This window comes from Cherax quadricarinatus, chromosome 63, assembly GCF_038502225.1.
Source record: "Cherax quadricarinatus isolate ZL_2023a chromosome 63, ASM3850222v1, whole genome shotgun sequence".
NCBI lineage: Eukaryota > Metazoa > Arthropoda > Malacostraca > Decapoda > Parastacidae > Cherax > Cherax quadricarinatus.
The window spans coordinates 16642358-16666964 of record NC_091354.1 but is presented as its reverse complement, the minus strand read 5'-3'; the positions used below and the strand labels follow the sequence as shown (position 1 = coordinate 16666964).

At 43.2% G+C, this 24607-nt stretch overlaps 1 protein-coding gene across 6 annotated transcripts in view; it reads left to right on the top strand.

The window, feature by feature from the left end:
* LOC128704759 (chloride intracellular channel exl-1) overlaps nt 1-24607 on the top strand; it is a 231239-nt gene that overhangs the window by 161091 nt on the left and 45541 nt on the right. Inside the window, exon 1 of one of the 6 annotated variants that reach the window (XM_070098663.1) lies at nt 16983-17110. The exons of 1 other annotated variant lie outside the window; for it this stretch is intronic. The gene's annotated coding sequence lies outside the window, so the exon portion shown is untranslated. Of the gene's footprint in view, nt 1-16982; nt 17188-18637; nt 18765-24607 lie in introns of those variants that run through there. 4 more of the 6 variants (XM_070098660.1, XM_070098664.1, XM_070098662.1 and 1 more) reach the window with 4 other exon arrangements.

Sequence of the window (24607 nt, the reverse complement as noted above, 5' to 3'; positions counted from 1 at the left end):
TAAAAGAGGTCAATATATCTGAAATGCGTAGGGAGACACTGGTCAGAGAAATAGCAAGCATCGAACTTAAGCTAAAAGAATCCTTTAGGAGTCAGGAATCGCGGGAAGAACTAAAAGCCATAAATGAAATCGAAAGAAACCCAAAGTATTTCTTCTCCTATGCCAAATCAAAATCGAGAACAACGTCCAGTATTGGGCCCCTACTTAAACAAGATGGGTCCTACACAGATGACAGCAAGGAAATGAGTGAGCTACTCAAGTCTCAATATGACTCAGTTTTTAGCAAGCCGCTAACCAGACTGAGAGTCGAAGATCAAAATGATTTTTTTATGAGAGAGCCACAAAATTTGATTAACACAAGCCTATCCGATGTTATCCTGACGCCAAATGACTTCGAACAGGCGATAAATGACATGCCCATGCACTCTGCCCCAGGGCCAGACTCATGGAACTCTGTGTTCATCAAGAACTGCAAGAAGCCCCTATCACGAGCCTTTTCCATCCTATGGAGAGGGAGCATGGACACGGGGGTCGTCCCACAGTTACTAAAAACAACAGACATAGCCCCACTCCACAAAGGGGGCAGTAAAGCAACAGCAAAGAACTACAGACCAATAGCACTAACATCCCATATCATAAAAATCTTTGAAAGGGTCCTAAGAAGCAAGATCACCACCCATCTAGAAACCCATCAGTTACACAACCCAGGGCAACATGGGTTTAGAACAGGTCGCTCCTGTCTGTCTCAACTATTGGATCACTACGACAAGGTCCTAAATGCACTAGAAGACAAAAAGAATGCAGATGTAATATATACAGACTTTGCAAAAGCCTTCGACAAGTGCGACCATGGCATAATAGCGCACAAAATGCGTGCTAAAGGAATAACAGGAAAAGTCGGTCGATGGATCTATAATTTCCTCACTAACAGAACACAGAGAGTAGTCGTCAACAGAGTAAAGTCCGAGGCAGCTACGGTGAAAAGCTCTGTTCCACAAGGCACAGTACTCCCTCCCATCTTGTTCCTCATCCTCATATCCGACATAGACAAGGATGTCAGCCACAGCACCGTGTCTTCCTTTGCAGATGACACCCGAATCTGCATGACAGTGTCTTCCATTGCAGACACTGCAAGGCTCCAGGCGGACATCAACCAAATCTTTCAGTGGGCTGCAGAAAACAATATGAAGTTCAACGATGAGAAATTTCAATTACTCAGATATGGTAAACATGAGGAAATTAAATCTTCATCAGAGTACAAAACAAATTCTGGCCACAAAATAGAGCGAAACACCAACGTCAAAGACCTGGGAGTGATCATGTCGGAGGATCTCACCTTCAAGGACCATAACATTGTATAAATCGCATCTGCTAGAAAAATGACAGGATGGATAATGAGAACCTTCAAAACTAGGGAGGCCAAGCCCATGATGACACTCTTCAGGTCACTTGTTCTATCTAGGCTGGAATATTGCTGCACACTAACAGCACCTTTCAAGGCAGGTGAAATTGCTGACCTACAAAATGTACAGAGAACTTTCACGGCGCGCATAACGGAGATAAAACACCTCAATTACTGGGAGCGCTTGAGGTTCCTAAACCTGTATTCCCTGGAACGCAGGAGGGAGAGATACATGATTATATACACCTGGAAAATCCTAGAGGGACTAGTACCGAACTTGCACACGAAAATCACTCACTACGAAAGCAAAAGACTTGGCAGACGATGCACCATCCCCCCAATGAAAAGCAGGGGTGTCACTAGCACGTTAAGAGACCATACAATAAGTGTCAGGGGCCCGAGACTGTTCAACTGCCTCCCAGCACACATAAGGGGGATTACCAACAGACCCCTGGCAGTCTTCAAGCTGGCACTGGACAAGCACCTAAAGTCAGTTCCTGATCAGCCGGGCTGTGGCTCGTACGTTGGTTTGCGTGCATCCAGCAGCAACAGCCTGGTTGATCAGGCTCTGATCCACCAGGAGGCCTGGTCACAGACCTGGCCGCGGGGGCGTTGACCCCCGGAACTCTCTCCAGGTAAACTCCAGGTAAACAGGACAAGTGTTTCCTGATGCGGGTCTTAGTCATATGATGACTCGCAGCTGGAGCTTTTGGTCATCTGATCGAGGCCTTCCACTGGCTTACCGGTCCACCTCTTTAAAAATTCTGGTCATACATAGGTGGTGTTTTGTTCGTTGACACTAGTCAGTGTCAGGGGCTGACCCGTGAAGCAGTGAAGCTTCCGCTGACCCAGCCCAGCTAGATTTTACATCTCATTTAAAAAAAAAAAGAATGACCACAGAATAATGTCATAAGATACCATGATTTGGCACAGTACCTTACAGAAGAATGGTATATAAAACTGGGAGGATAAACGCTAAAAGGAAGACAAAAACTGGCGAGGACACTTAAGTGAACGAGGTAGAAGAAACATGATAACTATCTCAGTTACAGTGTCTGGAAATGCCTGAAAGACATGCAGGACAAGATGTCTCCTGAGGTTTAGGTGACACTTGACTCGTGAGGTTTAAACTCATGAATGGTCTTTATTGTCCTGTGGAACATGGGTTGTTATTCCCTGGCCACTTAAAATGTGTAAGTTTTGTGTGCTGAGGCGACAAGTGCCAGCGGTCGCTGTACTGAGCATCACGCGGCCTTTGCATTCCTGTGCTTGTGTACATTTTGCTTTACTGAGCCTCATACGTAAATTTATGATAAGACAACATTTAAAGTAATAGTCATAGTGACCGATGATTTGCGTTGGCATAAGCTCAAGTTACATGTGTAGTGATGCAAGTATTTTGGTACCTGCTTGAGAAAGTAGAGGCCAGGTAACCTAGCATGTAGAGGAAACCACTGTGGCACTCGAGGTTCCTACAAGCGGCATCAGTTTGCACCTCAACATAATCCACCACACCTCACTACGTACACAAACACGGAGCAACTTAAACGTACGTTATGTGGGGAAGAAAAGGACGAGGGGATGCAGACATACTTATTACTTTCAAGATTGTAGAAGTTGCAACTACATACAATTTAACTGTCTAAAACTCCTTACCGTTACTTCCTGTAAAAAAACAGAGAAATTGTGTATGAAGGTTGACATAGATATACACAAATTAAGAAAAGGAGTAAACTTCACTGTTAGTGTACTTCTTCTCACATAGGTCTCCAGGAGCATAATAAAGCTGATGCACTGCCTTGGCTAAAGCAGCATTATATGAAGAGAATGTGGAATATATTTCTCGTCCACCTCACTCTAGTTGTATCCTTGATATGTTCATTATGCGTGGTGCTCTCATCCCTGTCCTTGACAGTCTTTTTTTTTCTCAATCATCACCTTCCACGTCGCTATCAGCTTGCCCTGACTTCTCTTAAATCGTCTGCTGATCTTCTTAACAATCTTTCCTTCTGACAAAGGCAATTAGGTGGTTGTATGTAAAGTAAAAGGACACAAGTGCCAGAATTTGTTTGTACTCTGATGAAGATTTAATTTCCTCGTGTTTGCCATATCTGAGTAATTGAAATTTCTCATCGTTGAACTTCATATTGTTTTCTGCAGCCATTGAAAGATTTGGTTGATGTCCGCCTGGAGCCTTGCAGTGTCTGCAATGGAAGACACTTGTCATGCAGATTCGGGTGTCATCTGCAAAGGAAGACACGGTGCTGTGGCTGACATCCTTGTCTATGTCAGCCTCTTGCTTCTAAATGGCCTGTCTCTCATCCCCTTGCCTCTAAAGCGCCTGTCTCTCACCCCCTTGCCTCTAAAGGGCCTGTCTCTCATACCCTTGCCTCTAAAGGGGCTGTCTCTCATACCCTTGCGTCTAAAGGGCCTGTCTCTCATCCCCTTGCCTCTAAAGAGCCTGTCTCTCATCCCCTTTCCTCCTGGTGGAAGTGATGGTGGTGGTGATGACAACAGCAGCAGAAGCAGCTGACTATGAGGGTCAGCGCCAGCATAGGAAGCACTCAAGGCCACTGTTCTAGCACCTTCACTACGTCAACAAAGTAGAAGAAGCGTTCGTAGGAGGGCAGGAAAGTTGGCATGCTAGCAGGTGTGTAAGCAGGCAGGAACGCAAGCCGGCAGGTGTGAAGGTAGACAAGGAACCTAGCAGGTGTGAAGGCAGACGAGGAATCTGGCAGGTGTATAGGGAGGCAAACGAGCTGCTAGGTGTGTAGGCAAGCTAGATGTACAGGCAAGCATACAACAAGTTGGCAGTTACCCAATTGCAGCAGGGTGGAGGAAGCAGGAAGAATATGGATGAGATGGATTTAGCGAGGAAGAGAGAAAAAATACTCGTGTAGATGTTAAGGTGAATAGGGATGAGGAACTGAACGTTGTTGCAACGCTAGCCAGAGCCACAGTAATTAACGTGATTCAACAACACCGCAGATTGCTCCCTTTACACACCACATCTGCCTTCTCCTGCTCTAATGCCACGACAGGCTAATTTATAGGCTCGTATTTGGTCATACTGTCAATTAATTTGATGAAGACCTTCCCGAGCAAAATTTCTGTCTAAAATAGAGGCATGTCAGGCATTTAGAAAGGAAAAAAGAGAAGGATTTGTTCTAGATGTTGTGTCACCGCAGTGACAATTGTGAAAAGCGCAACACATGCTTAAGAGAACTTATAACCATTGACGATATCAAATTCATCCTCGATTGCTTAAAAATATGAGCGAATGACGAGCCAGCAGGGAGGGGGGGGGGGTCGTCACTGACAGATGGGTAATATCTTGTGTGTCGTCACAGACAGGTGGGTACTGGGTAGTATCTTGTGTATCGTCACAGACAGGTGGATAGTAACTTGTGTGTCGTCACAAACAGGTGGGTAGTAACTTGTGTACTGACACAGACAGGTGGATAGTAACCTGTGTGTCGTCACAGACAGGTGGATAGTAACCTGTGTGTCGTCACAGACAGGTGGATAGTAACTTGTGTATTGAGACAGACAGGTGGGTAGTAGCTTGTGTATCGTCACAAACAGGTGGACAGTAACTTGTGTATCGTCACAGACAGGCGGATAGTAACTTATGTATCGTCACGAACAGGTGGGTAGTAACTTGTGTATTGACACAGACAGGTGGATAGTAACTTTTGTAGTCACAGACAGGTGGGTAGTAACTTGTGTACTGACACAGACAGGTGGATAGTAACCTGTGTATCGTCACAAACAGGTGGATAATAACTTAGTGTATCGTCACAGACAAACAGATGGATAGTAATTTGTGTATCATCACAGACAGGTGTATGGTAACTTGTGTATCGTCACAAACAGGTGGATAGTAACTTGTGTATTGACACAGACAGGTGGATAGTAACTTGTGTATTACACAGACAGGTGGATAGTAACTTGTGTATCGTCACAAACAGGTGGATAGTAAAATGTGTATTGACACAGACAGGTGGATAGTAACTGTGTCGTCACAGTAACAATACCACCATTCACTAACTTTAGTTTACAATACTCTTGACATACAGTGCCACTCTTTACAATACTCTTGACATACAGTGCCACTGTTTACAATACTCTTGACATACAGTGCCACTGTTTACAATACTCATGACATACAGTGCCAATGTTTACAATACTCTTGACATACAGTGCCACTGTTTACAATACTCTTGACATACAGTGCCACTGTTTTCAATACTCTTGACATACAGTGCCACTGTTTACAACTCTTGACATACAGTGCCACTGTTTACAATACTCTTGACATACAGTGCCACTGTTTACAATACTCTTGACATACAGTGCCACTGTTTACAATACTCTTGACATACAGTGCCACTGCTTACAATACTCTTGACATACAGTGCCACTGTTTACAATACTCTTGACATACAGTGCCAGTGTTTACAATACTCTTGACATACAGTGCCACTTTACAATACTCTTGACATACAGTGCCACTGTTTACAATACTCTTGACATACAGTGCCACTGTTTACAATACTCTTGACATACAGTGCCAATGTTTACAATACTCTTGACATACAGTGCCACTGTTTACAATACTCTTGACATACAGTGCCACTGTTTACAATACTCTTGACATACAGTGCCACTGTTTACAATACTCTTGACATACAGTGCCAATGTTTACAATACTCTTGACATAGTGCCACTTTACAATACTCTTGACATACAGTGCCACTGTTTACAATACTCTTGACATACAGTGCCACTGTTTACAATACTCTTGACATACAGTGCCACTGTTTACAATACTCTTGACATACAGTGCCACTGTTTACAATACTCTTGACATACAGTGTCAATGTTTACAATACTCTTGACATACAGTGCCAATGTTTACAATACTCTTGACATACAGTGTCAATGTTTACAATACTCTTGACATACAGTGCCAATGTTTACAATATCACTAGATTAGAGGATCTGTATCACAATGAAATTATGTAGCGCTGAAATCCAGGTCAGCATCTCTGAATTAGAATGAATTTAACTACACACAGGGTGAGCACAGCCTGTACACAGCCTGTGCACAGGCTGTGCACAGGCTGTGCACAATAAGCTGCTCAGGCGGCACAACTAACTTAGGTTAAACAAAAATTCCCACCATTTAAGATAAATATCATTCCATTACTGAGATCTTTGTAGATATTATTAACACTATACTGTATTACTGTGTATATTATACGTGATTATGTCAGTCATCTCTCCCTATCTTCTCCGCCTATTTACGACTGTAGTGCTGGTGAGGGCTCTTGATCCGAGGAATTGGATCGACACAGATTGTTTCCTATATTCCACGTGCTGTATGACCCCCTACAGGTTTAGTGTTTCACCTTAAAGATGATACTACCACTACTACCACTAATAATAATAAAATATAGAATGTGTAGGTTGAGTCTCGGTCCGTGTTAGGTTAAGTTAGGTTAAGTTAGGTTAAGTTAGGTTAAGTTAGGTTAAGTTAGGTTAAGTTAGGTTAGGTTAAGTTAGGTTAAGTTAGGTTAAGTTAGGTTAGGTTAAGTTAGGTTAAGTTAGGTTAGGTTAGGTTAAGTTAAGTTAGGTTAAGTTAGGTTAAGTTAGGTTAGGTTAGGTTAGGTTAAGTTAGGTTAAGTTAGGTTAAGTTAGGTTAGGTTAGGTTAAGTTAGGTTAAGTTAGGTTAAGTTAGGTTAGGTTAAGTTAGGTTAAGTTAGGTTAAGTTAGGTTAAGTTAGGTTAAGTTAGGTTAAGTTAGGTTAAGTTAGGTTAAGTTAGATTAAGTTAGGTTAAGTTAGGTTAAGTTAGGTTAAGTTAGGTTAAGTTAGGTTAAGTTAGGTTAGGTTAGGTTAAGTTAGGTTAGGTTAAGTTAGGTTAAGTTAGGTTAAGTTAGGTTAGGTTAAGTTAGGTTAAGTTAGGTTAAGTTAGGTTAAGTTAGGTTAAGTTAGGTTAAGTTAGGTTAAGTTAGGTTAAGTTAGGTTAAGTTAGGTTAAGTTAGGTTAAGTTAGTTATGTTAAGTTAGGTTAAGTTAGGTTACGTTAGGTTAAGTTAGGTTAAGTTAGGTTAAGTTAGTTAGGTTAAGTTAGGTTAAGTTAGGTTAAGTTAGGTTAAGTTAGGTTAAGTTAGGTTAAGTTAGGTTAAGTTAGGTTAAGTTAGGTTAAGTTAGGTTAAGTTAGGTTAAGTTAGGTTAAGTTAGGTTAAGTTATGTTAGGTTAGGTTAAGTTAGGTTAAGTTAGGTTAAGTTAGGTTAGGTTAGGTTAGGTTAGGTTAAGTTAGGTTAAGTTAGGTTAAGTTAGGTTAGGTTAAGTTAGGTTAAGTTAGGTTAAGTTAGGTTAAGTTAGGTTAAGTTAGGTTAAGTTAAGTTAGGTTAAGTTAGGTTAAGTTAGGTTAAGTTAGGTTAGGTTAAGTTAGGTTAAGTTAGGTTAAGTTAGGTTAAGTTAGGTTAGGTTAAGTTAGGTTAAGTTAGGTTAAGTTAGGTTAAGTTAGGTTAGGTTAAGTTAGGTTAAGTTAGGTTAAGTTAGGTTAAGTTAGGTTAAGTTAGGTTAAGTTAGGTTAAGTTAGGTTAGGTTAAGTTAGGTTAAGTTAGGTTAAGTTAGGTTAGGTTAGGTTAAGTTAGGTTAAGTTAGGTTAAGTTAGGTTAAGTTAAGTTAGGTTAAGTTAGGTTAAGTTAGGTTAGGTTAGGTTAAGTTAGGTTAAGTTAGGTTAAGTTAGGTTAGGTTAAGTTAGGTTAAGTTAGGTTAAGTTAATTTAGGTTAGGTTAAGTTAGGTTAAGTTAGGTTAAGTTAGGTTAGGTTAAGTTAGGTTAAGTTAGGTTAAGTTAGGTTAAGTTAAGTTAGGTTAAGTTAGGTTAAGTTAGGTTAAGTTAGGTTAGGTTAGGTTAAGTTAGGTTAAGTTAGGTTAGGTTAGGTTAAGTTAGGTTAAGTTAGGTTAAGTTGGGTTAGGTTAGGTTAAGTTAGGTTAAGTTGGGTTAGGTTAGGTTAAGTTAGGTTAAGTTAGGTTAGGTTAAATTAGGTTAAGTTGGGTTAGGTTAGGTTAAGTTAGGTTAAGTTAGGTTAAGTTAGGTTAGGTTAGGTTAAGTTAGGTTAGGTTAAGTTAGATTAAGTTAGCTTAAGTCAGGTTAAGTTGGGTTAGGTAAAGTTAGGTTAAGTTAGGTTAGGTTAAGTTAAGTTAGGTTAAGTTAGGTTAAGTTAGGTTAGGTTAAGTTAGGTTAAGTTAGGTTAGGTTAAGTTAGGTTAGGTTAAGTTAGGTTAAGCTAGGTTAAGTTAGGTTAGGTTAAGTTAGGTTAAGTTAGGTTAGGTTAAGTTAGGTTAAGTTAGGTTAAGTTAGGTTAGGTTAGGTTAAGTAAAGTTAGGTTAAGTTAGGTTAGGCTAAGTTAGGTTAAGTTAGGTTAGGTTAAGTTAGGTTAAGTTAGGTTAAGTTAGGTTAAGTTAGGTTAGGTTAAGTTAGGTTAAGTTAGGTTAAGTTAGGTTAGGTTAAGTTAGGTTAGGTTAAGTTAGGTTAAGCTAGGTTAAGTTAGGTTAGGTTAAGTTAGGTTAAGTTAGGTTAGGTTAAGTTAGGTTAAGTTAGGTTAAGTTAGGTTAGGTTAAGTTAAGTTAAGTTAGGCTAAGTTAGGTTAAGTTAGGTTAGGTTAAGTTAAGTTAGGTTAAGTTAGGTTAGGTTAAGTTAGGTTAAGTTAGGTTAAGTTAGGTTAGGTTAGGTTAAGTTAGGTTAAGTTAGGTTAGGCTAAGTTAGGTTAAGTTAGGTTAGGTTAAGTTAGGTTAAGTTAGGTTAAGTTAGGTTAAGTTAGGTTAGGTTAAGTTAGGTTAAGTTAGGTTAAGTTAGGTTAGGTTAAGTTAGGTTAAGTTAAGTTTGGTTAGGTTAGGTTAGGTTAAGTTAGGTTAGGTTAGGTTAGGTTAGGTTGGGTTAAGTTAGGTTAGGTTAAGTTAGGTTAGGTTGGGTTGGGTTGGGTTGGGTTAAGTTAGGTTAGGTTAAGTTAGGTTAGGTTGGGTTGGGTTGGGTTAAGTTAGGTTAGGTTGGGTTGGGTTAAGTTAGGTTAGGTTAGGTTAGGTTAGGTTGGGTTGGGTTGGGTTAAGTTAGGTTAGGTTAAGTTAGGTTAGGTTGGGTTGGGTTGGGTTAAGTTAGGTTAGGTTAGGTTGGGTTGGGTTAAGTTAGGTTAGGTTAGGTTAGGTTGGGTTGGGTTGGGTTAAGTTAGGTTAGGTTAAGTTAGGTTAGGTTAAGCTAGGTTAGGTTAGGTTGGGTTGGGTTAAGTTAGGTTAGGTTAAGTTAAGTTAGGTTGGGTTGGGTTGGGTTGGGTTGGGTTGGGTTGGGTTGGGTTGGGTTGGGTTAGGTAAGGTTTGGTAAGGTTTGGTTAGGTTAAGTTAGGTTGGGTTGGGTTGGGTTGGGATGGGTTGGGTTGGGTTGGGTTGGGTTGGGTTGGGTTGGGTTGGGTTGGGTTGGGTTAGGTTGGGTTGGGTTGGGTTAGGTAAGGTTTGGTAAGGTTTGGTTAGGTTAGGTTAGGTTAGGTTAGGTTAAGTTAGGTTAGGTTGGGTTGGGTTGGGTTGGGTTGGGTTAGGTAAGGTTTGGTAAGGTTTGGTTAGGTTAGGTTAGGTTAGGTTAGGTTGGGTTGGGTTGGGTTGGGTTGGGTTGGGTTGGGTTGCGTTGGGTTGGGTTAGGTTAGGTTAGGTTTGTCAGGAAACAGGCCAAGTGTCTCCTGACGCGGGTCTTGGTCATATGATGACCCGCAACTAGAACTTTTGATCATCTGACCGAGCCCTTTCGCTGGCTTACCCCTCCACCCGTTTAAAAATTTATATTAATGTAAATATCAGTATGTTTCTGGAGGCAAGAGTCCTGAAACAAGGGAATAATGTTGTCATTCTTAACTCAGCATTTTGTACTCTTTAGCATGGAAACCAGACATGCAACGCATTATAATAATAATAATAATAATAATAATAATAATAATAATAATAATAATAATAATAATAATAATAAGGGTGATACAGGACTTCTACAACACATATAAATATGTAACTTCTTCTCCATTCACAACGTATGATTTCCTACGAAATTCCTGGAGTATACCTGAAGAGGGTTTCGGGGGTCAACGCCCCAGCGGCCCGGTCTGTGACCAGGCCTCATGGTGGATCAGGGCCTGATCAACCAGGCTGTTACTGCTGGCTCCACGCAACCCGACGTACGAACCACAGCCCGGCTGGTTTAGGTACCTGTCCAGTGCCTTCTTGAAGACAACCGTTCGTTCATTTCTGGCCGATTTAACATACGACGGAATCTTAATATTTTCTTAGTCTCAGATTATGGAGGTTTGGTTAGAGTAACGTATATTATTCTATAAGCTCGTATATAATTATATAACTATAACCTATATTGTATACTAATTTGTATTTACGTATAATTAAACGATAACGAAAAAAATACGTGTTTTTCTCCCGAATACTGAGGTTGTTGAAGGTTGGGCTGCTAGGTGATACCTGGAGTATACCTGGAGTATACCTGTAGTTTCGGTGGTCAGCGCCCCCGCGGCCAGGGCTGAGACTGGGGTAGTACACACCTGGAATGTGTATTGTTTATATATTTATATATAAATACCCTCAGTGTGATAGAATCCTGGCTGGCTGCCTTCCAGAGGGAGCTGGACAGGTACCTAAAGTCAGTACCCGATCACCCGAGCTGTGGTTTGTACGCTGGACTACGTGCAGCCAGCAGTAACAGCCTGGTTGATCAAGCCCTGATCCACCAGGAGGCCTGGTCAAGGACTGGGCCGCGGGGGCGTTGACCCCTGGAATACCCTCCAGATAGACTCCAGGTAGGTAGGTAGTGTATCAGCCTCATGGCGCAGACTTAGACACTTCTGCCTTGGCTTCTGAGTTCTGCTAATGAAAATCACCAACTTCTTTTCCCAGCCTGTATGATTAAGTTGTAGATTATTTAATTTATAGGAACCGAGGTTAGAACGGCTTTAAAAAGATTGGACAGGTATATGAGTGGTTGTGAGATAGAGCTGAGTCGCATGGGCCAGTAAACATGCTACAGTGCTCCTCCTTTCCTCGCATGGACCAGTAAACATGCTACAGTGCTCCTCCTTTCCTCGCATGGACCAGTAAACATGCTGCAGTGCTCCTCCTTTCCTATGTTCTTGTGAATATGATTATGTTTGTTATTTCGGAGAGTTTCAACGTAACACGGAGGAACATTCTTCACATCTCACTTCTAACTCCAAAAACTCACAAATTCACCCACTATCACTATCATTTATTGTCTCACCTTTTAACTCAACAACAATATTATTATTATTATTATTATTATTATTATTATTATTATTATTATTATTATTATTATTATTATTATTATTATTATTATTATTATTATAATAATCAAGCGCTAAACCAACTCAAGAATAAAGTTTAGAAGGAGGAAGAGAAATGGGACTTGGTAAGAACAGGAAAGCCCAAAAGACGTTACAATCTTCACACTCTCGTTCACACTTACTCCTTACTCCCAGTCTACAGTAATCTTCTTACCTGGACTACGTGTGACCAGCAGTACCAGCCTGGTTGGCCAGCCCTTGATCCATCGGGAGGCCTAGTCAAGGCCTGGGCAGCGGGGTGGTTGACCCCCGGAACACGCTCGTTTTTATCATACAGATCCATTTTAACCATATCGGCGTGAATTAATAAATACAAAGATGAAAGCAAAAAAATGTAAGCAAATAGCGGCTTGCGCATTGTAACTAAACAAACCATTGTGTAACTGGACCAGTGTCCATGACGAGGCTCACTGGATATAACATTGATGGTTACTGCAGTTACCTACGCTGCTGCTCTGGTGTTGCAATGGCAGTTTTGAAAGCGTTTGTATTGGAGATATCTAGAGCTAGTCTGTATAATGTGCTTGTTACGTAATCACATGCCATGTAGTTACGCTGGCCCAGCTCCAAGAGCAGTTAAACTCTCGAAACTCTTCAAAGGTAAAGGTAATTGGCAGTCTATCAGAAATCAGCAGTTAACAACTCGCGTACGTCCTGGTTTGACGTACCCTGTTAATATTATTGTTCAGACCATTCTTGTATCAGTACTGCTACTGATATAATCATTGCTACTATAATCATTGCTACTACTATAATCATTGCTACTACTATAATCATTACACTATAATCATTACTACTACTACTACTATAATCATTACTACTACTACTATAATCACTATAACTATTACTACTGTAATCATTACTACTACTATAATTACTACTACTATAATCGCTACTACTGCTAGTACCACTATAATCACTTCTACTACTACTACTACTACTCCCGGCCCTACTCTCGTAGTGTCTTCTGGTATTCTTTATTTTCTTCGCCTCACTTGTGACTTGACAATGGTCCAGGACCACAGTGTGCCATAAGATTCCTCTCCCGAGTGCTGGGTTTTCGTTGAATAATTCCAGCCAGGCTATACTGGCTTTATAGACGACGAGGTGAGGGGAAGGAGGTAGGTGACAAGGGGAGGAGGAAGGAGGTTGGTGACAAGGGGAGGGGGAAGGATGTAGGTGAAAAGAGGAGGGGGAAGGAGGTAGGTGAAAAGGGGAGGGGGAAGGATGTAGGTGACAAGGGGAAGGGAAGGAGGTAGGTGACGAGGTGAGGGGAAGGAGGTAGGTGACAAGGGGAGGGGAAGGAGGTAGGTGACAAAGGGAGGGGGAAGGATGTAGGTGACAAGGGGAGGGGAAGGAGGTAGGTGACGAGGTGAGGGGAAGGATGTAGGTGACAAGGAGAGGGGAAGGAGGTAGGTGACAAGGGAAGGGGGAGGAGGTAGGTGACAAGGGAAGGGAAAAGAGGTAGGTGACAAGGGAAGAGGAGGAGGTAGGTAACAAGGGAAGGGGATGGAGGTAGGTGGCAAGGGGAGTTACCTGGAGGTTACCTGGAGGTTATTCCGGGGATCAACGCCCCCGCGGCCCGGTCCATAACCAGGCCTCCTGATGGATCAGGGCCTGATCAACTAGGCTGTTACTGCTGGCCGCACGCAATCCAACGTACGAGCCACAGCCCGGCTGATCCGGCACTGATTTTAGGCATCTGTCCAGCTCTCTCTTGAAGGCAGCCAGGGGTTTATTGGCAATTCCCCGAATGCTTGATGGGAGGCTGTTGAACAGTCTTGGGCCCCAGACACTTATGGTGTTTTCCCTTAATGTACCAATGGCGCCCCTACTTTTAATTGGGGGCATTTTGCATCGCCTGCCCAGTCTTTTACTTTCGTAGGGAGTGATTTCTGTGTGCAGATTTGGGACCATTCCTTCCAGGATTTTCCAAATGTAGATTATGATATATCTCTCCCTCCTGCGTTCCAACGAGTACAAGTCAAGTGCTTCCAAGCGTTCCCAGTAGTTAAGGTGCTTGACAGAACTTATACGTGCAGTAAAGGATCTCTGTACACTCTCTAGATCTGCGATTTCACCTGCTTTGAATGGAGATGTTAATGTACAGCAGTATTCCAGCCTAGAGAGAACAAGTGATTTGAAAAGGATCATCATGGGCTTGGCATCTCTCGTTTGGAACGTTCTCATTATCCATCCTATCATTTTCTTTGCACGTGCGATCGTGGCACTGTTGTGATCCTTGAAAGTGAGATCCTCAGACATTACTACTCTCAGGTCTCTTGCATTATTTTTCCTCTCTATTGTATGGCCAGAGTCTGTAGTATACTCTGTTCTAGTTATTATCTCCTCCAGTTTTCCATAACGGAGTAGTTGGAATTTGTTCTCATTGAACATCATATTGTTTACCGATGCCCACTGGAAAACTTTGTTTATATCTTCTTGGAGGTTAACCGCGTCCTCAGCAGATGACAGCCTCATGCAGATCCTAGTATCATCCGCAAAGGATGATACGGTGCTGTGATGTATATCTCTGTCTATGTCTGATATGAGGATGAGGAATAAGATGGGGGCGAGTACTGTGCCTTGTGGAACAGAGCTCTTCACTATGGCAGCCTCCGATTTAACTCTGTTGATCACTACTCTTTGTGTTTGATTTGTTAGGAAGTTGAAGATCCATCTCCCCACTTTCCCAGTTATTCCTTTAGCACGTATTTTATGGGCTATTACGCCGTGATCGCATTTGTCAAATGCTTTTGCAAAGTCTGTGTATATTACATCTGCATTATGATTTTCTTCCAGTGCATCCAAGGCCATATCATAGTAATCTAGTAGTTGTGAGAGGCAGGAGCGACCTGCCCTGAACCCATGTTGCCCTGGATTGTGCAGATTTTGGGAATCCAGGTGATTTGCAATCCTGCTTCTTAGCACTCTTTCAAAGATTTTTATGATGTGGGACGTCAGAGCTATTGGTCTATAGTTCGTAGCTAATGCTTTGCTACCACCTTTATGGAGTGGGGCTATATCCGTTGTTTTAAATGACTATGGAATTTCACCCATGTCCAAGCTCCTCCTCCATAGTGTACTTAGGGCATGCGAGAGGGGTTTCTTGCAGTTCTTAATGAAAACAGAGTTCCACGAGTCTGGGCCCAGGGCTGAGTGCTTGGGCATGTTGTCAATGGCTTTTTCGAAATCTATTGGAGTTAGGGTAATGTCGGAAATCTGGCATACATTTATGGAGTTTTGAGGCTCATTCATGAAGAAATCATTTGGGTCGTCGATCCTCAGACTGATTAGTGGTTCACTAAACACGGAGTCGTACTGGGATTTCAATATTTCACTCATTTCCTTGTTGTCATCTGTGTAAGTCCCATCCTGTCTGAGTAAGGGCCCGATACTAGATGTGGTATTTGCCTTGTTTTTGGCATATGAAAAGAAATATTTTGAATTTCTTTCAATTTCACTAATAGCTTTAAGCTCCTCCATCTCTCCTGGTTCCTGTAAGAGTCATTTAACTTAAGTTCGATAGTTTCCACTTCCCTGGTCAGCGCTTCCTTTCGTATATCAGATATTCTGGCACTCCTGAGGAGCTCAGTGAATCTTCGTCGTCTTCTGTAGAGGGAGCGTCTTTCTCTCTCCAGTTTACTCCTGCTCTTTCTTAGTGGGAGGAGGTAGGTGACAAGGGGAGGGGGAGGAGGTAGGTGACAAGGGGAGGGGAAGGATGTAGGTGACAAGGGGAGGGGGAGGAGGTAGGTGACAAGGGGAGGGGGAGGAGGTCGGTGGCAAGGGGAGGGGAAGGATGTAGGTGACAAGGGGAGGGGGAGGAGGTAGGTGACAAGGGGAGGGGGAGGAGGTAGGTGACGAGGGGAGGGGAAGGAGGTAGGTGACAAGGGAAGGGGAAGGAGGTAGGTGACGAGGGGAGGGGGAAGGATGTAGGTGACATGGCTCAGCAAGGGGGAGATGTGAAGGAGACTAGGCCGGAAGTGGGTTTCCTAGGACATATGATTCCCCATCCCCCATCACCAGCTATTCCTCACCCTCTCTCACATCTCCATTACCAGCTGTTCCTCACCCTCTCTCCCATCTCCATTACCAGCTATTCCTCACCCTCTCCCATCTCCATTACCAGCTGTTCCTCACCCTCTCTCCCATCTCCATTACCAGCTATTCCTCACCCTCTCCCATCTCCATTACCAGCTGTTCCTCACCCTCTCTCCCACCCCCAGCTGTTCCTTACCCTCTCTACCATCTCCATTACCAGCTGTTCCTCACCCTCTCTCCCACCCCCACATGTTCCTCACCCTCTCTCCCAACCCCAACACCAGCTGTTCCTTACCCTCTCTCCCATCCACTGCTGTTCATCACTCTCTCCCATCACCAGCTGTTCCTCACCCTCTCTCCCAACCCCAACACCAGCTGTTCCTCACCCTCTCTCCCATCACAAGCTGTTCCTCACCTCTCTCCCATCACCAGCTGTTCCTCACCCTCTCTCCCATCACCAGTTGTTCCTCACCCTCTCTCCCATCACCGGCTGTTCCTCACCCTCTCTCCCATCACCAGTTGTTCCTCACCCTCTCTCCCATCACCAGCTGTTCCTCACCCTCTCTCCCATCACCAGCTGTTCCTCACCCTCTCTCCCATCACCAGCTGTTCCTCACCCTCTCTCCCATCACCAGCTGTTCCTCACCCTCCCTCCCATCTCAACATTTCCAACGTTGTACCAGTGCCAACACACCGTGATTTCAGTGACACCGTCTGTGAAGTCAGTGCTGTGATAGCCTCGTGTATCTGAGTCTGGGAAAGGAGCCAAGGTCCAATGGACTCTTTCCCCGGGAGTCCTGTGGAAAGTGAACCCGGGCGGTCCATCCAGCCAACCCGGGCTGTCCATCTAGCGAACCCGGGCGGTCCAGCCAGCGAACCCGGGCGGTCCAGCCAGCGAACCCAGATGGAACATTAGGGGAACCCAGGCGGTCGATAGTGAATTAGGGCAGTCCAGCCAGTAAATCCGAATGGAGCGTCAAGAAAACCCGGGCGGTCCATTCCGAGAACCCAGATGGAGCGTCGGGGAAACCCGGGCATGAAGTAGGGTGGTGCCAAGTTGAGGGAGGAGGGAGGAGATGGTGGTGGTGGAGCCCTCTTGCTGCCAACCAGATGTGGCACTCCCTCCCTCCTCCTTCCCGCCATGATGGAAGCGAGGCTGCTGGCACCCAGCTGTGTCAGTGTGTCTCGTGCCACCTCTAGTGTTACTCCTACAGTGACAGTGTACAGTGATACTGACACAGTGACAAGACAGTAACTATTGAGTGCTTCTGCCTTCTAACTAGGCACTGTACGAACCCGTGAAGGCTTACTGCTTTCATGTGACTACAGTAATACTAATAGTATAATATATAAATATATATATATATATATATATATATATACATATATAAATATATATATATATATACATATATAAATATATATATATATACATATATAAATATATATATATATATACATATATAAATATATATATATATATATACATATATAAATATATATATATATATACATATATAAATATATATATATATATATATATATATATATATATATATATATATATATATATCCACTAAAGTACATATTAATTTTTTCGTTACAATTTTTTATGGGTGTGGTTCAGATTTATATTTTGAGTTTTTCCTTCATGGGAATAATAATAATAATAATAATAATAATAATAATAATAATAATAATAATAATAAAGGTAGAATTACCGACAATATGTTAGGTAAAAGGACACAAGTGCAACTAATGTGACATTTTATTGTGGCAACGTTTCGCTCTCCAGGAGCTGTGTTATTTTTACATAACAGTAATAATAAAGTATTAGTGGGTAGAGAGGAGTGAACACCATTAGTGTGCTGGTACACAAGTGGTTACTGTCTCTCTCTCCACTTAAAGAGGTAATGGAACAATAGAATCCCATTCATTCTTGTGTCGAATACACCTGGATGATCCAGATGGAGTAACAAAAGTCTTAAAACGTTAATCCTCACAGACGACCTTGTGTGTTCACTCTCGTTAAGCCTCGAACGTTGGGGAATGTGTGCGTGTGTGTGCGGGGGAACAAGTGTTGAAGCCTTCAAGAGGAAACTAGACAAGTATCTTCACCAGGTGCCAGATCAACCAGGCTGTGATGGATATGTGGGGCAGCGGGCCTCCAGCAGCAACAGCCTGGTTGACCAGGCGAGCACCAGACGAACCTGGCCCATGGCCGGGCTCAGAAAGTAGATATACTCTCGAAATTCTTCAAAGGTATACAAAGGTATATAACCGTTGGAGAACATAAAAAGCGTGAAAACGAATATTTTTTTTAATTTCAACGAAATACAACAACTACATGTACCCGGGTTTGATTCCCAGGTCAGTCTCTTTGAGTGGCTTGTGGCTCAAGTGGTAGCTCTGTCGACTCACATCCGCAGGTGCTGGGTTTGAACTCGAGACGAGTGGAAACGGGTATGCTTCCTTGCACCTGTTACCCTTGTTCATCTAGCTGTAAGTAGGCACCCGAGTGTTAGCCAACTGTTGTGGGTTGCATCCTGGGGGAGAGGATGAATGGATCCTACCTGGAGGGTGTTCCGGAGGTCAACGCCCCAGTCTCTGACCAGGCCTCCCGGTGGATCAGGGCCTGATCAACCAGGTTGTTACTGCTGGCCGCACGTAGGCCAACGTACGAACCACAGCCCGGCTCATCAGGTACTGACTTTAGGTATCTGTCCAGCTTCCTCGTGGAGGCAGCCAGGGGTCTATTGGTAATTTTCCTTACTCCAGTGCAAATAAACCAGAATGACCGAGTTTTTAGGTTTATCCTGGGTTACCAACCCTCCGGCTTAATAATCAGGATAAAAGCTCATTAATCTGCAAGTTATTGTTGTTCTCCCTCGTCTTCATGAGGATGGTGAGTCACGAAGGATGGTAGTCCAAATGACTATTTTTTTTTTTTTAAGTTTTTGTCTCTTTAGTTGCAATAGAGCAGGTTTTTTGAGATTGTATTCTTTACTGTACTCTACTAACAATTATATGAAGTAACTGTAAAATACAAAATGACTAATATTTCTTTCTAGCAATGTAGCAATGCTCAGGGGTCTGACAGAGGACCATTGTAACCTCTGTAATCCTGAGCGTAGAATACACAGTAATAGCCGCTTAGGCGGCACAACTAACCTAATACTATGACAGTATTATATACAGTACCGACAAACTGATGAGTATTCATCAGTCTTAATACCAGTTTGTGTGTGTGTGTGTGTGTACTCACCTATTTGTGGTTGCAATGGTCGATTCACAGCTCCTGGCCCCGCCTCTTCGCTGATTGCTACTAGGTCCTCTCTCTCCCTGCCCCATGAGCTCTATCATACCTCGCCTTAAAACTATGTATGGTTCCTGCCTCCACAACATCACTTTCTAGGCTATTCCATGGCCTGACTACTCTATGACTGAAGAAATACTTCCTAACATCCCTTTGATTCATCTGAGTCTTCAACTTCCAATTGTGACCTCTTGTGTCTGTGTCCCATCTCTGGAACATCCCGTCTTTGTCCACCTCGTCTATTCCGCGCAGTATTTTATATGTCGTTATCATGTCTCCCCTGACCCTCCTGGCCTCCAGTGTCGTCAGGCCGATTTCCCTCAACCTTTCTTCATAGGACCATCCCCGTAGCTCTGGGACTAGTCTTGTTGCAAACCTTTGCATTTTCTCTAATTTCTTGAGGTGCTTGACTAGGTGTGGATTCCAAACTGGTGCTGCATACTCCAGTATGGGCCTGACGTAGATGGTATACAGAGTCTTAAACGAATCCTTACTGAGGTATCGGAACGCTATCCGTAGGTTTGCCAGGCGCCCGTATGCTGCAGCAGTTATCTGATTGATGTGCGCCTCAGGAGATATGCTCGGTGTTATACTCACCCCCAGATCTTTTTCCTTGAGTGAGGTTTGCAGTCTTTGGCCATCTAAACTATATTGTGTCTGCGGTCTTCTTTGCCCTTCCCCAATCTTCATGACTTTGCATTTGGCGGGGTTAAATTCAAGGAGCCAGTTGCTGGACCAGGCTTGTAGCCTGTCCAGGTCTCTTTGTAGTCCTGCCTGATCCTCGTCCGATTTGATTCTTCTCATTAACTTCACATCATCTGCAAACAAGGACACTTCTGAGTCTATCCCTTCCGTTATGTCGTTCATGTATACCAAGAACAGCACAGGTCCTAGGACTGACCCCTGTGGAACCCCGCTTGTCACAGGCGCCCACTCTGACACTTCGTCGCGTACCATGACTCGTTGTTGCCTCCCTGTCAGATATTCTCTGATCCATTGCAGTGCCTTTCCTGTTATGTGTGTGTGTGTGTGTGTGTGTGTGTGTGTGTGTGTGTACTCACCTAATTGTACTCACCTAATTGTGGTTGCAGGGGTCGAGACTCAGCTCCTGGCCCCGCCTCTTCACTGATCGCTACTGGATCCTCTCTCTCTCTGCTTCCTGAGCTTTGTCATACCTCTTCTTAAAACTATGTATGGTTCCTGCCTCCACTACTTCACTTGCTAGGCTATTCCACTTGCTGACAACTCTATGACTGAAGAAATACTTCCTAACGTCCCTGTGACTCGTCTGAGTCTTCAGCTTCCAGTTGTGACCCCTTGTCCCTGTGTCCCCTCTCTGGAACATCCTATCTCTGTCCACCTTGTCTATTCCCCGCAGTATCTTGTATGTCGTTATCATGTCTCCCCTGACCCTTCTGTCCTCCAGTGTCGTCAGTCCGATTTCCCTTAACCTTTCCTCGTACGACATTCCCTTGAGCTCTGGGACTAGCCTTGTTGCAAACCTTTGTACTTTCTCTAACTTCTTGACGTGCTTGACCAGGTGTGGGTTCCAGACTGGTGCTGCATACTCCAGTATGGGCCTAACATACACAGTGTACAGTGTCTTGAACGATTCCTTATTGAGGTATCGGAACGCTATTCTCAGGTTTGCCAGACGCCCGTATGCTGCAGCGGTTATTTGGTTGATGTGTGCCTCCGGTGATGTACTCGGTGTTATGGTCACCCCAAGGTCTTTCTCCCTGAGTGAGGTCTGTAGTCTTTGTCCACCTAGCCTATATTCTGTCTGCGGTCTTCTTTGTGTGTGTGTGTGTGTGTGCGTGTGCGTGTGCGTGTGCGTGTGCGTGTGTGTGTGTGCAATGAGCTGTGTTAATAAGGGTCGAGACTCAGCTCCTCGTCCCGCTTTTGAGAATACTAGGCCTTTGACGCTCTTTTATTTCCAAACTGGGTTTGAGTTTTCTTCTTGAGTATTCACTTCTAACTCTCCTGCTTGTTTCCTGGTTTTCTGAAATTTAAGTTTTTCTTTTCAGCTCCCCGTGGCCCCTCTGTACTCCCCTTGGCCCCTCTCTACACCCCTTGGCCCCTCTCTACACCCCTTGGTCCCTCTCTACACCCCTTGGCCCCTCTCTACACCCCTTGGTCCCTCTCTACACCCCTTGGCCCCTCTCTACACCCCTTGGTCCCTCTCTACACCCCTTGGTCCCTCTCTACACCCCTTGGCCCCTCTCTACACCCCTTGGTCCCTCTCTACACCCCTTGGCCCCTCTCTACACCCCTTAGCCCCTCTCTACACCTAATTAAACCATGCCCGAAATGCCCCGGCATGTTAGTGTCTTTCTTTGTACTTAACAACACTTCATAAAATGTAAATCAAACATTATAACCTTTGCAAAGAAATATTTTTTTTTTCATGGATTCTCCCTGAAGAATAAAGTCACAATACCGTGGCTGGAACACTTCACCAAAAACTCGCTCAGGAGAGGAAGCTTATTATAACATTTCGGGTTCGTCCTGGACCATTGTTAAGTCACATTCGGAGTGTGTACAGTGAAGAAACAAGAATTATAACGACAGAAAAGAAAATTAATATAATCATAACTATGCGATAAACCCACAAGGGTAAATAAAAAAGAATTATTTATTATAATCAAAAGAAGCACTAAACCGCAAGGGTCATACAGCCAATAAAAGAAAATAGAAAATTTTGTTGATAAATTAGACACATGTGCAACTCTTGGGTATCTTTACTGAGGAAACGTTTCGCCACACAGTGGCTTCATCAGTCCATACGTAGGAGAAACTTGAAGAACAGGAGGAGAATGAGGTAATAAGTCCCTCAACCTTGAGTCGATGTGTTCAGTCCATCAATCTTGAATAGAATACGGCATATCAGCGGAGAAGCAGCTTATAAACCGTATGGCAGAAGAGGTGCAGCAGTCATAGGATCTTAATAGGATCTTGGGATCTTAATACTTAGAAATTCTTCGCTTGCCTAATTCTTGGGCACGACCTACTTCCACATTGAACAAATGTGACACGACCTATGACTGCTGCACCTCTCCTGCCATACGGTTTATAAGCTGCTTCTCCGTTGATATGCCGTATTCTATTCAAGATTGATGGACTGAACACATTGACTCAAGGTTGAGGGACTGATTACCTCATTCTCCTCCTGTTCTTCAAGTTTCTCCTACGTATGGACTGATGAAGCCACTGTGTGGCGAAACGTTTCCTCAATAAAGATACCCAAGAGTTGCACATGTGTCTAATTTATCAACATGTCGGTTCTCTGAACCATTCATCTATAAATTTTGTGATGTTAGTACAGAAGGTCGTGGATACAACAACGGAAGCGAGGTTAAAACAGCTTGAAGTATTAATTTATCATACATAAACTGCGAGATTTATTATATAAATAGCCAGGGCAAGAAACAAATTAAACCAAGAATAATTTCATGTATAAGAGACATATTATTGTCTTAACATTATTATTATTAAAATCATGGTGGGGCGCTAAACCCAGAGGGTTATACAGCGCCTGTATTGTCTTAACAGACACAGTTTAATCTGAAGTGTCAGGACAGACATACTTAATGCTACATATATACGCTGATGAAAAGAAAAAGAGGGAGTAGTGATGTTCATATCAGAAAAAGTAAGGATATATACACCACAAAGTTTATACGCTGAAACTATGTACTGTGCCAAAACAAAAGCATTCACATTGCTAAACTCACAACTAGTATTTAGTCACTTAGCCATAATACCAACTTATCTCATAATTCTGTAACATTTTAAACCTAAGATTTAACATAAGTCTGCCCGAAACGCCTAGCCATGCTAGGCGTTCTAGTGGTACATTCTGTAATTATTATTTTACTACATGTAAACCACACAATAACCAAATTCTGTAAACTCAGCATTGTAATACTTATAGAGAATAAAGTTTCAATTGAATATTTCAGGGATTATTCTTAACTGTTCTACTGGGAACTTGCAGCTTAAGGCTGCTTTAATTACCTTTATCTTCATCCTGTTTTTTTTTTTTATCTCTTGCTTTCCTATTCAGGGGGATTTTTGTGTGATTGGGTCTAGGTTATGTATATTGCTTCATAAGTTTGTACAACATTTTGGATTATTATAATCATGGGGGAGCGCTAAACCCGTAGGATTATACAGCGCCTGTGGGGGGGATGGATGGCATACAGGCTCAATCCACCGAACTGGAGCACAGATTCAATTCCCTAGATCAAGAGCCTCTCACCAGCGTCAAGGAACCTCCCTTGAGGGGACAACATTTTTGGAAAAAACGTTGGCAGACCTCCGATTTACTTTTTGACAGCACCGTATCGAAGTCATCACTGGTCAGGTTACCCGCTATACCTAGTAGCTAGATGTTGCCCAAACCAAGTTTGTCTGCAAAGTGAATATCTGGTACCTAACTGTATTTTCTTTACCGTCATATTTCTAGGAAATATTTAAAGAAATAGATTTGTGACAGCTCTCTCCGAGCTTTTCGTGATCTCTAGATTATTTATCAGGCTTTATCTGATTGCCAGCACCAGGTCAAGCAGGTTGTTCTTTCTGGCAGCCTCACCCACACACTGAGGAGCAGCCCTGAGATACCTCTAGGAAGTTGTAGAGTCTCGTTCAATAAGTCCTTTTTTTATAAATAAAATTCTCCATGATGACTTTCTAAAAATACACATTAATCCTGACCTGGAGAATGTACAAAGAACTTTCACGGCACACATAAGTACGATAAGGTACCTGAACTACTGGGAACGGTTGAAGGCCCTTGATCTGTATTCCCTGGAGCGCAGGCGAGAGATACATGATAATATACACTTGGAAAATCCTAGAGGGATTAGTACCAAACTTGCACACGAAAATCACTTCTTATGAAAGCAAAAGACTCGGCAGGAGATGCAACATTCCCCCAACGAAAAGCAGGGCCCCACGAGTACACTGAGAGACAACACAATAAGTGTCCGGGGCCCAAGACTGTTCAGCTGCCTCCCAGCATACATAAGGGGGATTACCAATAGACCCCTGGCTGTCTTCAAGAAGCCACTGGACAGGCACCTAAAGTCAGTACCTGACCAGCCGGGCTGTGGTTCGTACGTCAATTTGCGTGCGGTCAGCAGTACCAGCCTGGTTGATCAGACCCTGATCCACCACGAGGTCTAATCTTAGACCGAGCCGCGGGGGCGTTGACCCCCGAAACCCTCTTTAAGTAAACTCCAGGATGTAATGTTGCGGCACCAGGGAGCGACATGATTAGAATAAGTTTATGTTGTGGTCGAAAAGATGGTAAAGTATGTGAGGGATGTAATAAGGAAGTAAAAACTGTAATAATAAAAACAAAAATACAATGTAAATATAATTAACATATTTAATGTGGGTATGTCAATGAAAACAGCGACGGTGTCAAA